At 40.0% G+C, this 14,093-nt stretch overlaps 1 protein-coding gene across 1 annotated transcript in view; it reads right to left on the minus strand.

Moving 5' to 3' along the window:
• FAM120C (family with sequence similarity 120 member C) overlaps positions 1-14,093 on the minus strand; it is a gene marked incomplete at both ends in the record, with an annotated part of 146,472 nt that overhangs the window by 17,062 nt on the left and 115,317 nt on the right. The gene's annotated exons all lie outside the window — the stretch shown is intronic.

A 14,093-nucleotide genomic window follows, 5' to 3' on the forward strand; every position in this document is an offset into this window, starting at 1 on the left:
CAGAGGAGTCCCATGGCTCTAAGAGCAAGGGAGGGCAGTCAGGCATGGTGCACACACCTATAATCCCAGTACTTGGGAGGCTGAGACAGAAGGATCACAGGTTCAAAGTCAGCCTCATCAGCTTAGCAAGACCCTGTTTCCAATACATAAAAAGGGTTAGGGTATAGCTCAGAGGCAGAATGTCCTTGGGTGGAAACTAAAAGAAAATGAGGGCGGGCTTCCTGAAAAAGTTATCAGGAGCTGAGTGTCAAAAGGCCTATAGAATTTAGTGAGATCTAAGATAGGGAAAAGGTTTTCTAGTTGGCAGAAAGAGCATGTGTGGAGCCTAGAGGTGTGATTCAGCATGATGCATCTGGTTCAGTATTGCAGTAGCTAAGTGTCTTTGGAGTGCTAGGATGCAAGATTAGGAAGTAGGTCAGAGGCTGGGCATAGTGACACACACTTGTGATACCATTATTTGGGAGGTTGAAACAGGAGGTTCATAAGTTAGAAGTCAGTCTCAGCAACTTAGCAAGACCCTGTTTCAAATTCAAATTAAATAAAATCCAGGCATGGTGGCACATGCTTGTAATCCCAGTACTTGGGAGGCCGAGACAGGAGGACTGCAGGTTTGAGTCGGGCCTAAACAATTTAGCAAGGCCTTTAGCAATTTAGCAAGACCTTGTTTCAAAATAAAAATAAAACAAGAGGCAGTCATGGTGGTGAATGCTTGTAATCCCTATACTTGGGAGGCTGAAACAGGAAGATTGCAGGTTCAAAGCCAGCCTCCATAATTTCGTGAGGCCCTTCACAACTTAGCAAAACCCTGTTTCCAAATAAAAAATAAAAAAGGGCTGGGGCAGAGGTAGAATTCCCAGGGTTCAATATCCAGAACTACAATCAATCAATCAATAGGGCTGGGGGTATAGCTCAGAGGCATAACACCCCTGAGTTCAATTCCCAGTACTTAAAAAAAGTAGGACATATAATGAAGGGTTCCCAAGTAGGATTAGAGAATTTAGATCTTTATTCTGAAATTGGAAATAGGAAGAGATTTAAGGAATGTTGGCAGAAGAGTGATGTTGACTGGCTTAGAGAGACCAGAGATTCGGTTATTAGTTGATAGGTGACTGAATCTGTGGGCAAAGAGGGACTGGATAGAGGCACTGGGTGAGGAAACAGAGGGGTCAGGGGGCAATTAAGGAGATGAATCCACAGAACTCAGTCATGGATGATTTGGAAGGGCTGGGCATGGATCCCAGAGTCTTTTGCATACTAGGTAAGTATTGTACTACTGAGTCGCACTCATAGTCCCTGGTCAGGAGTTTTATGGGAAGGGAGTGAAGAGAAGAGGAGAGTCAAAGACAGTCCTATAATTCTGGCTTGAGCAATGGCTGGATTATATGGGGCCCATTTCTTTTCTTATTTTTTTTTTTGTGGTGCTGGAGATTGAGACCAGGGACATTCTAGCTCTGAGCTACACCCTCAGCACTACTGTATTTTTCACATTTGTCTTCTTACATATTCTTAATTGATACTGGGGATTGAACTCCAGGGAAATTCTACTTTTGAACTACTTTTCCAGCCCTTTTCATTTTTTGTTTTGAAACAAGGTCTTGCTAAATTGCTGAGAGTCTCGTAAATTGACATGTACTGGCCTCAAACCGGTGATCTTTCGGTCTCAGCCTCTCAAGTACTGGAAATACGGTGTGCCACTGATCCTGGTTCTAAGGGGTCATTTTCTTTCTTTTTCTAGGGGAATATAAAAGGCTTATTTAAGCCAGGAATGGTGGCACACACTTGTAATCCCAGCATTTGGGAGGCTGAGACCTCCCAAAAACTGATCACAGTTTGCAGAAAGCCTCAGCTACTTAGCGAGACCCTTTGTAACTCAGTCAGACCCTGTTTCAAACTTAAAAGAACTAAAAAATAGGGTTTGGGTGTAGCTTGGCGGTATAATGCCCCTGAGTTCCATTACCAGTACTGCAAAAATAAAATAAAATAAAAATAAAAGGCTTATTTAGGGAGGTGGGGGCGTGGTACAAAATAAAGTCAAGAAAAAGGGTGTGACATGCCAGAGAAAGGGTCAGGTTATGTTCAGAGAAAGGTCCCAAAAGGGGAACTTCCCAGAGAGAAGGGCTGGAGATTTATGTTTCCAGGAGTGGAAAGAAGCCAGGGTAATTCTCTAAGACAGGACATCCACTAATTAAATAAATGAGTAGTCAACTGATGACTATTTGAATTGAGTGTCCATAAATTGAATATACCTTACTACTTTACAACTAAGAATGCAGAGAGAGGAAACATAGGAATATGTCAATACATAGTTGTTCTTAGCTCCGTAAAGACCCAGAAAACAATGATCATACATGATTATTGGAGCTTCTGCTGAGTGGTACAGGGAGTGGGTTCCTGGGACTCCAGCCCAGTTACTACACCAGGAGGCAGTGGCGTACCCTAGAAAGAACAGGGCTCTGCAACCAATCTGGCTTGTAATTTAAAACAGCCTCTGAGCCACTGTTTATTTCCTCACCTGAAATGACTAGAAGAGTACAGGCAGACCTGCCACCAGTACTCTTTCCTCAAGCCCAAATTGTTATCTCTCCACCTCCAGAAGATTCTGGGATGGCAGGAAAAGCCAACACATTTGATTGCTTCTTCTTTTCTGTTGTACAATGTATTGAATCCAGTGGCATTCTACCCCTGACCTATACTTCCAGCCCTTTTTTTTTTTCTTTGTTTTACTGGGGGTGGAACCCAGGAGCTTTCTACCTTCCGGGCTATACTCCCAGACCTATTTTATACTTTTTATTTGGAAACAGGGTCTCACTAACTTGCTGAGAGCCTCACCAAGTAGCTGAGGCTGACTTCAAACCTGTGCGATCCTCCTGTCTCAGCCTCCCAGGTACTGGGATTACACGTGTGCACCATTATGCCCGACTGTATTTTTTATTGTTGTTGCTTATTTGTTTTTGGTGGTACTGGGGGTGGAACCCAGGGGCTTTTTCTACCTCTGGGCTATACTCCCAGACCTATTTTTTTATACTTTATTTGAACCTGTGAGATCCTCCTATCTCAGCCTCCCAAGAATTGGGATTACAAGTGTGCGCCACCACGCCCGGCAGCCCTTTTTAATTTTCTATTTTGAAACAGGGTCTTGCTAAGTTGCTGATGCTGGGCTCAAACCTACAATCCTCCTGTTTCAGTCTCTCATGGGATTACAGGCATATACACTATGACCAGCTCCAGTTGTTTTTTTAGGTATTAAATTCTAAATGACAGGGCTCCCTATAAGGAATCTCCCTAGGCCCCATAAACCTTCCCTTTGTTCAGAACTCTTTCTACTCTCTTCCCTACTCATACTTTGCCCACTTGAAATTTTTATTCCTACTTCCTGACCTATTTTATATTTCTGATGCTACATTATTCAGTACATAATTCATATTTTACAATGTGTATAAATATAAAATATTATTCTTTATCAGTGTGAGGGATCAAAGCTAGGGGTCTTCTATCACTGAGCCACATCCTCAGCATTTTTTTTTGGCAGTACTGGGGATTGAACTCAGGGGTATTCTACCTGAGCCACACCTCCAGAACTATTTTCTATTTTTTATTCTTTATTTTGAAACAGGGTCTCACTAAGTTGTGGAGGGCCTTACTAAGTAGCTGAGGCTGTAATCCTCCTGTCTCAGCCTCCCAAGTACTAGGATTACAAGGGTGTGCCACCACGCTCAGCTCTCAGCCTTTATTTTTTTTGCAGTACTGGGGATGGAACCCAGGGGCATTCTACCTCTGAGCTACACCCCAGCCCTATTTTTTATTCTTTATTTTGAAACAGTGTCTCACTGAGTTGCAAAGGGCCTCACTAAGTAGCTGAGGCTGTCCTTGAACTGCGATCCTCCTGTCTCAGCTTCCTACGCTGTTCTTAAACTTTTACTTTTTATTCTCCTTCCTCAATCACCTGCGTCACTGGGAGTACAGTGTTCATCACTGCATGTGGCAAAGTATTTTTAAATGTTTTTTTGCCAGTTGTTTTATTTTTGTCTTTTTTTTTTTTTGGTGGTACTGGGGATGGAACCCTTCTACCTCCGGGCTACAGTCCCAGACCTATTTTACATTTTATTTGGAAAAAAGGTCTCTGATAAGTCGGGTCCCTTCCCTCCCCCATATCATCTACCAGCGGGAATAGGAGGCAGAACCCTGGAAACCAGAAGCAGATATATGGCAAGAATCCAGGTGCCTCAAGACTCCAAACATCGCGAGACTACAGATATCGGGAGAAAATCAGCATGCCTATAAAACATCGGTGCCTCTGATTCACCATGTGACTCAGTCAGCCAATCAGGATAATGCGCAACTCTCCAGATGGTGGCCCATCAGCCCCTTTCCCCATGGCCGGCTAACTCCCCGGGTGTTGGGTCCTAGTAAAACAGCGGTCTCTAATAACCTGGTTGGTGTTTTTACCCCCCTCCTAAACTCCCTAATTCTATTTTCAACCTTTCAGTCTCTTAAGCCAAAGAGGCTGGCTTCGAACCTGCGCGATCCTCCTGTCTCCGCCTCTCAAGTGCAGGGATTACAAGTGTGCGCCACCACTCCCAACTATTTTTTGTCTTTTTACTTTATAGTTCCTTAACTTAGCTTTGACCATTTTTTTATTTTGAACCTTTCCATCCTAGTAGGAAATGTAAAACAAAAATAGAAAATGAACATGAATACAATTAGTAGGAGACTAATATACGACCATCAAGTAATGACATACAAAATATCCCTAAAATAGTCTGGCATGGTGGCCCAGTACTTGGAAGGCTGAGATAGGATTGCAGGTTTTCCCCAAGGCCCTCAGCTACTTAGTGGGGCCTTCTGAAACTTAGTGAAACCTTGTTTCAAAATAGAGAATAAAAAGTAGGGCTGGGATGGATTGTAGCTTGGAGGAAGAATGCTCCTGGGTTTAATCCCTGGTAACACACACACACACACACACACAAACACACATTCCTAAAATACATTGAAAGCCATAGAAGATCTGATTAATAGAATAAAGGTTTAAATGCATGACTAATTTTGTACAAAGAATACATAGTCTTTTCAAGTGTTCATATGATTCCCCATGAGGTTTAGGATCTTGCTTATCTTTGTTTATTATCCCTTATTTATTATGATTGCTATAGTACATGGCATAGAGTTGGTATTGATAAATATTTACTGGAGTAGTGACTGACTGCATCAATCAGGTCACCCCCCCCCCAAAACAAAGAAAAAGCAAAATAAAACAAAACAAAAGCCTCAACAAAAACAAATCAGGTGGATGTGATGAGTGTACCTATAATCCCACTATTTGAGAGGCTGAGGCAGGAGTATTGCAGAATCAAGGCTAGTCCCTGCAACTTAGAGAGATGCTGCTTCAAAATTAAAAAATAAAAAGGCCTGGAGGTGTAGGTCAGAAGCAGAGTACCTGCTTACTCTGCTCCTTTAATCTCTAGTACCACTTACACACACACACACACACACACACACACACACACACACACACACACACACATATCCTCCAAAGCAAGACTGTTTTAGTTTCATCTTAAATGCTATGCATGAAAACCTGCCCTAAAGGAGCCAAGTGATCCAGACAGGCAAGCTCATATCAAGTTTATTACCACACAAAGTGTATGTGACATTATAGATTATTCTGGTTGCTCTAAGACCCACTGACTAAATGTACCTGGGAGAGTTAAAGAAGCTTCCACAACGGAGGACATGTTTCAGTTCCTAGGGATTGGAGCTTCTATTTGATTTGGTTTATATTTTACTGTTAATTTGAAATTTGCAACATCTCTCTAACCTTCGTATAATGCATAGCAGAGTAGACGATCAATAAGTATTTGCTGAACAAATGAGTCAATGTCAGGATATTCAAAAGGAAATGCCAAGTTCTATCTTTGAGCCAGCACTGTCAATCAACTAGGCTGGAAGGAATTAGGAGACACAGAGTGTAAGGACCAGTGACTCAGAGTAGTCTTGGGGTCAGAGATGGGAGAGCAGGAAACAATAATAATTCTTAAATCAAACAATATTTAGTGATGTCCATCTTGTGCTATTTTTTCAAATTATATGATTCCACTGCTTATTTTCTCTATTAATACTATAATATAACTTATTTCCCAAGGCAATTCCTCAATCTTAATGAAAAGATGACATCTTTAATATTATTAGTAGTATCACATTATAATATATACTATAGACAAGTATTATGTATTCTATTATAATACATGTCACAAATTATAAGCTACTCACATTAATAACATTTAGAAATGCCTCTAATATTCTAGACACCTTGTTAGAGACTTTATGGATATGTAATATAATGGCAATGAAGACAAAATTGGAAGCTGACATGTTTGGCTGTAATTGAGATTCCACTACATTTTTTTTGGTACTGGGGATTAAAGCCCAGGACATTCTGCCTCTGAGCTATACACCCAGCCCATTATTTTTTCATTTTGAAACAGGGTCTTGCTTACGCTGCCAAAAGGTCTCCCTACATTTCCCAGATGGCCTTGAACCTGTGATACTCCTGCCTCAATCTCCCAAATTACTGGGATTATAGGGATGCACCACCAAGTCCCACTTCACTACTCCTTTGTTATGTGACTCTGAGTAACTGCTTTAACCTCTAAGGAATTGACTCTGTCTATCTCTAGAATGGGGATAATACTACCTACATCTTTATTTTATTTATTTTTGTGTGGTACTAGGGACTGAACATAAGGGCATTCTACCTCTGAGCTACACTCCAGGGTGATTTTTTAAAACTTGGAAACAGTGTTTAGCTAAGTTTATGAGCTCCTTGCTAAATTGCTGAGGCTGGCCTTGAACCTGCAATCCTCCTATCTCAGCCTCCCAAGTAATGGAATTACAGGTGTGTGCCACCATGTCTGGCTGGCCTACTTCCTTAAATGTTGTAATAACCAGGCGTGGTGGCACAGGTCTGTAGTCTTAGTAATAGGATGCTAAGTCAGAAGGATCACAGGTTTGAGGCCAGCCTTAGTAACTTAGAGAAATCCTGTCTCAAAATAAAAAAATAAAAAGGGCTGGGAACATAGCTCAGTGGTAGAGTACCCCTGGGTTCAATTCTCAGTGCCACAAAAATAGTTTTAATAAATAAAGCAGAAAACCGATGTTAAAGCACTTAGTGTGGTGTCTGGCACATTAGGCACTGGTGGTTACCACTTGCAGCTTAACCAGTTGTGGTATAATCCTTCCTTTTCTATTTGGCAAAACCCTCTTTTTATCATCTACTACACGCAAAGATCTATTTCTAGCCTATGTATGCAGTGTTTATTTCTCAAGCTATTACCATAGTGACCTAAATTTTAAATCTGCTTTAATATTTGGTAATTTCTCTTTTTATTTCATTTATTTTAATTTTAAATAATACTTATAGCCAGGCGTGGTGGCGCACGCTTGTAATCCCCGCGCTTGGGAGGCAGAGACAGGAGGATCGCGCAGGTTCGAAGCCAGCCGCGTGCGCTGGCTTAGGAGACCCTGTTTCCAAATTAAAAAAAAAATGTAAAAATAGGTCTGGGAGTGTAGCCCGGAGGTAGAAGGGCTTCCAGGAACCCCAGTACCACCAAAAAAAAATACTTATAACGTTATTCTGACTATAAAAGTCCAAGTTCATTCATTCAGAAAATGTAAAACTAGTCATAAAAGTGTAAAGAAGTATCTACTGGCGTCTACATGTTGGAATGTTGAATCTATGTCCTCTTCTAGTAATTGCAAAGTCTCTGGGCTGATTCCTAGGTCATTGATCCACCTTGAGTGGCCATTTGTACAGGTGAGAGAGTGGGACTGACTTTTTCTAGCCAAAGTTTTTGGTAACTTTGTTAAAAATCAACTAGCTATAACTGTGAGGACCTGTGTCTGTATCTTCTATTCTAACAGATGGATAGATTACCAAACGATGTTATAATTACACAATGAATTTTACTCAGCCATAAAGAAGAACACAATCCTGTTATTTTCAGAAAAATGGATGGAACATGAGAATACTATGTTAAATGAGATTAGCCAGTCTCAGTTAGTGAAGGGTAGTATGTTTCCTCTCATTTGGAGAAGTTACAATAAATTGGGAAACAAAAGGAAATTCAGATAAAGGAGTAGAATAGTAGGAGGGGATTTGGGAAAGAAGGAGAGAGGGGAGAATGGAGATTTGATGAAGGAACCAGTACAAATAATGCTATGGGCTTATGGAAGATATCGGTACCAACTCAGTAATATGGAAGAGAAGGTGGAAGGAGCAGAATGGGATCTGGTGGGAAGCACACTAAGTGCCAGGTGCATTCTACCTCTGAGCTATACCCCTGGTCCTTTTAATTTTTTGTTTTGAATCAGGGTCTCTCTAAGTTGCTAAGACTGATCTCAAACCTGTGATTCTCCCGTTTCAGCCTCCTAAGTATTGAGATTACAGGCTTGTGTTACTGTACCCATCTAAAAATCATGTTTTGCAAAGTATTTAATAGATAAGTTCTCATAAAATAATGTTGAGTGGGAAAAAGCAAGATACAATATTCTATATATAATACGAAAGAGAGAAAATTGAGATTTGAGATGCTAGGAGGTAAAAAGCCAAACTTTTAAGCCTTACCTTTGGTCATATCTTCATTTTGTTTTTAGTTTTCATTTTCTTTACACTTTTTTATTTTTCTATAGTTTTATACTTTATTGAAATATAACTGATTAGAACTCTGATTTTTTTTGGTAGTACTGGGGTTCCTGGAAGCCCTTCTACCGCCAGGCTACACTCCCAGACCTATTTTATATTTTTATTTGGAAACAGGGTCTCTTAAGCCAGCGAGGCTGGCTTCGAACCAGCGTGATCCTCCTGTCTCTGCCTCCCAACCGCGGGGATTACAAGCGTGCACCACCACGCCCGGCTAGAACTCTGAATTTTATTTGTATCATTCTTATTTATTGGTGCGTTATAATTATATATCATAATGAGGTTCAGAGGGCCAGGGGTATAGCTCAGAGGTAGAATGTACCTGGTTCAATCTCCAGTATCACAAAAAAATGATTTCTAACAACTTAATTAATCTATATATTCATGATATAGTTATATTAATTTACTTAAACTTAACTGCTCATACTTTTTATTTACTGTAAATAATACCTGTGATGCTCCTGTCTCAGCCTCCCAAGTACCGGGATTACAGGCATGCACCACCATAGTTGGATCTAATCATTTTTTAACAATACACATGATTATCCTTAAAACTTCTTATTCTCTGATCTAGATTTAAAAACAACTGATATACTGGAATTGTACATGATAGTGAAATTCATACTGATACACTCATCTAGGCACATAACATTATCTGTTTCCTTCCCCATACCTTTGCATTCCCTCCCCTGATCTCCTTCTATTACTCTATTGGTCTCTCTCCTGCTTTTATAGGTCCCTTTATTTCCTTTTTTTTCTCTCCCTTGCTTCCATATATATGAAAGAAAAGATGCAACCCCTGATTTTCTGAGTTTGGCTCATCTCATTTACCACGATGTTCTCCATTTCTATCCATTTTCCACAAATGACACAATGTTCTTCTTTATGGCTGAGTAGAACTCCATCGTGTATGGACACCACTTTGTTGTTACCCATTCATCTGCTGATGGGCATCTAGGCTGGTTCCAAAACTTGGTTATTGTGAACTGTGAATTGATCTATGCACATGGGTATGTACATATCACTATAGTATGCTGACTCAATCTTTTGGATAAATACTGAGGAGTGGTAGAGCTGGGTCATATGGTTGTTCCATTGTTATTCTTTTGAGGAACTTCCAAACTGATTTCCATAATGGTTGTACCTATTTATAATCCCACCAACAGTGTGTAAGTGTTCCCTTTTCCCCATATTCTCATCAACTTTAATTATTATTCATACTCCTCATGATTGCTACTCCTACTGGAATGAGATGAAATCTCAGTGTATTTTTTATTTCATAATGGAGTTTGAACCAGTTGCAGTCTACCTCTGAGCTATACCCCCAGCCCTATTTTATTTATTTATTTTGAAATGGGGTCTCACTGAGTTGATGAAGCTGGCCTGGAATCTGTAATCTTCTGCTTTAGCCTCTCAAAACACTCAGTGTAGTGTGTGTGTGTGTGTGTGTGTGTGTGTGTGTGTGTGTGTGTGTGTGTGTGTATGTGTTGCTCAGGACTGACCATAGACTAAAGGCAAAAGGGTGGAAAAATATATTCCATTCAAATGGAGACCCAAAACAAGCGGCAGTAGCTACTGTCATATCCAACATAGCAGACTTCAATCAAAACTTATCAGTAGAGATAAAGAGGGTCCTTTTTATTGACCAAGTGGACAACTCAACAAGAAGACATAATGATAATAAACATTTACGTCCCAATGTTGGCACCTACTTACATAAAATGAGCACTACTTGATATTAAGACTCAGATAAAGCCAGGTGTGGTGGCGCACGCTTGTAATCCCAGTACTTGGGAGGCTGATACCGGAGGATCACAGGTTCAAGGCCAGCCTCAGCTACTTAGTGAGGCCCTCTGCAAATAAGACCCTATTTCAAAATAAAGGATAAAAAATAGGGCTGGAGATGTAGCTCAGAGATAGAATGCCCCTGGGTTCCATCTCCAGTACTGCAAAAAAAAAAAAAAGACTCAGATAACACACCTTTCTCCTTTCTCACCATTAGATCAGTAATCCAGACAAAAGATTAGCAAAGAATATTTAGACCTAAGAATGCTATAAGCCAAATGGACCTAACAGACATGTATAGAATAATTCATCCAGCAACAGCTGAATTCACATTCTCAGCTGCTCATGGAAGCTTCTCGAAAATAGAACATGTTCTAGGCCATAAAACAAGTATTAACAAATTTAAAAATCGATATATTTTCATGCATCTCTTCAGGTCACAATGGATTGGAAGTATAACCCAACAACAGGGAGATCCAGAGGAATTACATAAATACGTGAAGATGGAATGATACATTTTCGAATGAGGACCAGATCATAGAAGTATGGGGAAAAAATAAAAACATCCCCAGAATCAAGTGAAAATAGAGATACAACTTACAAAAGTATCTGAGACACTATGAAGGTGGTTTTAAGAGGAAATTTTATGTCATTGAGTGCTCACAGTAAAAAACAAAAACAAAACAAAACAGAAAGGCTCCAAATAAACAACTTGATGATTCATCTCAAGGCCCTAGAATAATAGGAATAAAATGGCCCCACAGCCACTATAAGGCAGGAAATAATTAAAATCAGAGCATAAATGAATGAAACGATAAAAAATATCAAAGGTCAATAAGAGAAGGTAGATTTTTCAAGAAGACAAACAAGATAGAGAAATTGCTAGCCAAACTATCCAAAAAGGAAGAGAACTGACTCAAAACACTAAAGACATGAACAAGGATATCTCATCAAAGATAGTATGGAAATCCAGAGTATCATTCAAGCTTCTTTGAAAACTTATACTCCAATAAACTGGAAAATGTAGAAGAAACAGACACATTTCCAGACACTTATAACCAACCTAAACTGATCCAAGAGAATACTGAAGACTTAAAAAGACCAATAACAACCAAAGTGATTGAAGCAGCAATAGTCTTTCCAACAAAGAAAAGTCTAGAACCAGAAGGATTCCCAGCTGAATTTTACAAGAACTTTAAAGAACTAAACCTGAGCTGGGCATGATGGCACAAGCCTGTAATCCCATTACTTGTGAGTCTGAGGCAGGAGGATTGCTAATTTGAGGCCAGCCTCAGCAACCTCGCAAGGATCTTCAACTTAGTGGGGTCCTGTTCCCAAAAAATAAAATAGGGCTGGCAGTATAGCTCAGAGGAAGAATGCCCCAGGGTTCAATTCATACTACCACAAGGAAGAAACGAAGACCTAAGCCTAATACTCCTCAAATTATTATATGAAATAGAAAAAGATGGAATACTTCCAAACTCATTCTTTTATTTTTAAGTTGGGTTGTTTTCTTATTATTGAATTATAGGACTTCTTTATATATTCTGGGCATATTATCAGATATATGATTATAAATACTCTGTAGACCATATGTGTGTAGTGTGTGTGTATGCGTGTGTGTATGTGGTGTGTGTGTGTGTGTGTGTGTGTGTGTGTGTGTGTGTGTGTCTGTGTATTGAGCCCAGGGGTGTCCTATGTCTGAGCTACTCCATATCCTTATTTTCTTTTATGAGTGTGTATGTTGCTGGGGATTGAACCTAGGGGCATTTTACCTCTGAGCTACCCCCAGTCCTTCTTTAAAAAATTTTTTTGGGGTCAAAATAGGGACTGAACCCAGGGACATTCTACCAATGGGCTACAACCCAAGTCCTATTTTATTTTTATTTTGAAACAGGGTCTTACTAGGTTGACAAGAGTCTTACCACTTGCTGAAGCGGTCGTTGAACCTGCAATCCTCCTGTCTCAGCCTTCCAAGTACTGGGATTAGAGGTATGCACCAGCATGTCTGGGTTTTTTTTTTTTTTTAATTTTTGGTACTGAAGATTGAACCCAAGGGCCTTCTACCTCTGACCTACATCCCCAGTCCTATTATATGTTTATTTGGAAATAGGGTCTCACTAGGTTTATGAGAGTCACTATTTGCTGAGGCTGTCTTGGAACCTGTGGTATTCCTGTCTAAACCTTCCAAGTACTGGAATTACAGGCATGTGACACCATGCCCAGCTTACATCCGGCTTTTTAAAATTGTTTTGAAACACAGTCTTGGTAGGTTGCTGAGAGGCTTGCTAAGTTGCTGAGAATGTCTTTGAACCTGCAACCCTCTTGTTTCAGCTTCCCAAGTACTAGGATTATAGGAGTGTGCAACCATACCCAGGTTGTGTGTGTGTGTGTGTGTGTGTGTGTGTGTGTGTTTTGTGTTTTTTGTTTATTGAGATGGTGTCTCACTATGTTGCCCAGGCTGGACTCCAAAGCCTGGGCTCAAGTGATCTGCCTCAGCCTCTTGTATACTGGCACAAGAGGCACAAACTACTGTGCCCGGCTTCTTTCTGTTTCTTTACTTTCATTTTTCTTAAATGATGGCTTTTGAAAATTAAAACAAGTTTTATATTTTGATTATCATTACTTGCTTTAGTGGTTGTATCTAATTCTTTGCCTAAGCCAAATTCTTTTTTTTTTTTTTTTTGTGGTACTGGGCTGAAACCCAGGGGCCTTTTACCTCCATGCTACACCTCCAGACCTATTTTATATTTTTATTTAGAAACAGGGTCTCGCTAAGTTACTGAGAGCCTCACTAAGTAGCTGAGGCTGGCTTCGAACCTGTGCGATCCTCCTGTCTCGGTCTCCCAAGCGTGGGGATTACAAGTGTGCACCCCCACGGCCAGCTTGCCTAAGACAAATTCATAAAAAATTACCTTATGTTTTCTTCTATATATTTTAAAGTTTCACTTATTTCATTTTGGTTTATAATCTACTTTGAATAATCATTCAACATCACTGTCATCCATCATCATTCTACATTCAACAATAGGGCACTGCCATTAGGCATATATATGCTTATAACTATTATATCATCTTAATGAATTCACATCTTTGTCACTATAGTCTTATTTGTCCATAGCAATATTACTTGTCTTAAAGTCTATTTTGTCTGATAGTAGTGCAATCACTATAACTTTTATATGGTTATGGTTTGCATAGGCATAGTATATTTTTCTATTATTTTACTTAAAACCTATTTGTAGTTTTGAATCTAAAGTATATCCCTTGGGTTGGGCGTGGTGGCGCATACTTGTAATCCCAGTACTTGGGAGGCTGAGACAGGAGGATGACACAGGTTCAAAGTCAGCCTCAGCTACTTAGTGGGGTCCTGTTTCCAAATAAAATATAAAATAGGTCTGGGCGTGTAGTCTGAAGGTAGAAAGCCTCTGGGTTCCACCCCCGGTACCACCAAAAAAAAAAAAAAAAAAAAAGAAAGAAAGCTGGGCCTGATGGTGCACGCTTGTAATCCTTGCACTTGGGAGGCGGAGACAGGAGGATTGTGCAGGTTTGAAGCCAGCCTCACTGGCTTAAGAGACCCTGTTTCAAAAAATATATATATGTATGTATATAT

Source organism: Muscardinus avellanarius (genome assembly GCF_963383645.1).
Source record: "Muscardinus avellanarius genome assembly, chromosome: X".
Taxonomy (NCBI): domain Eukaryota; kingdom Metazoa; phylum Chordata; class Mammalia; order Rodentia; family Gliridae; genus Muscardinus; species Muscardinus avellanarius.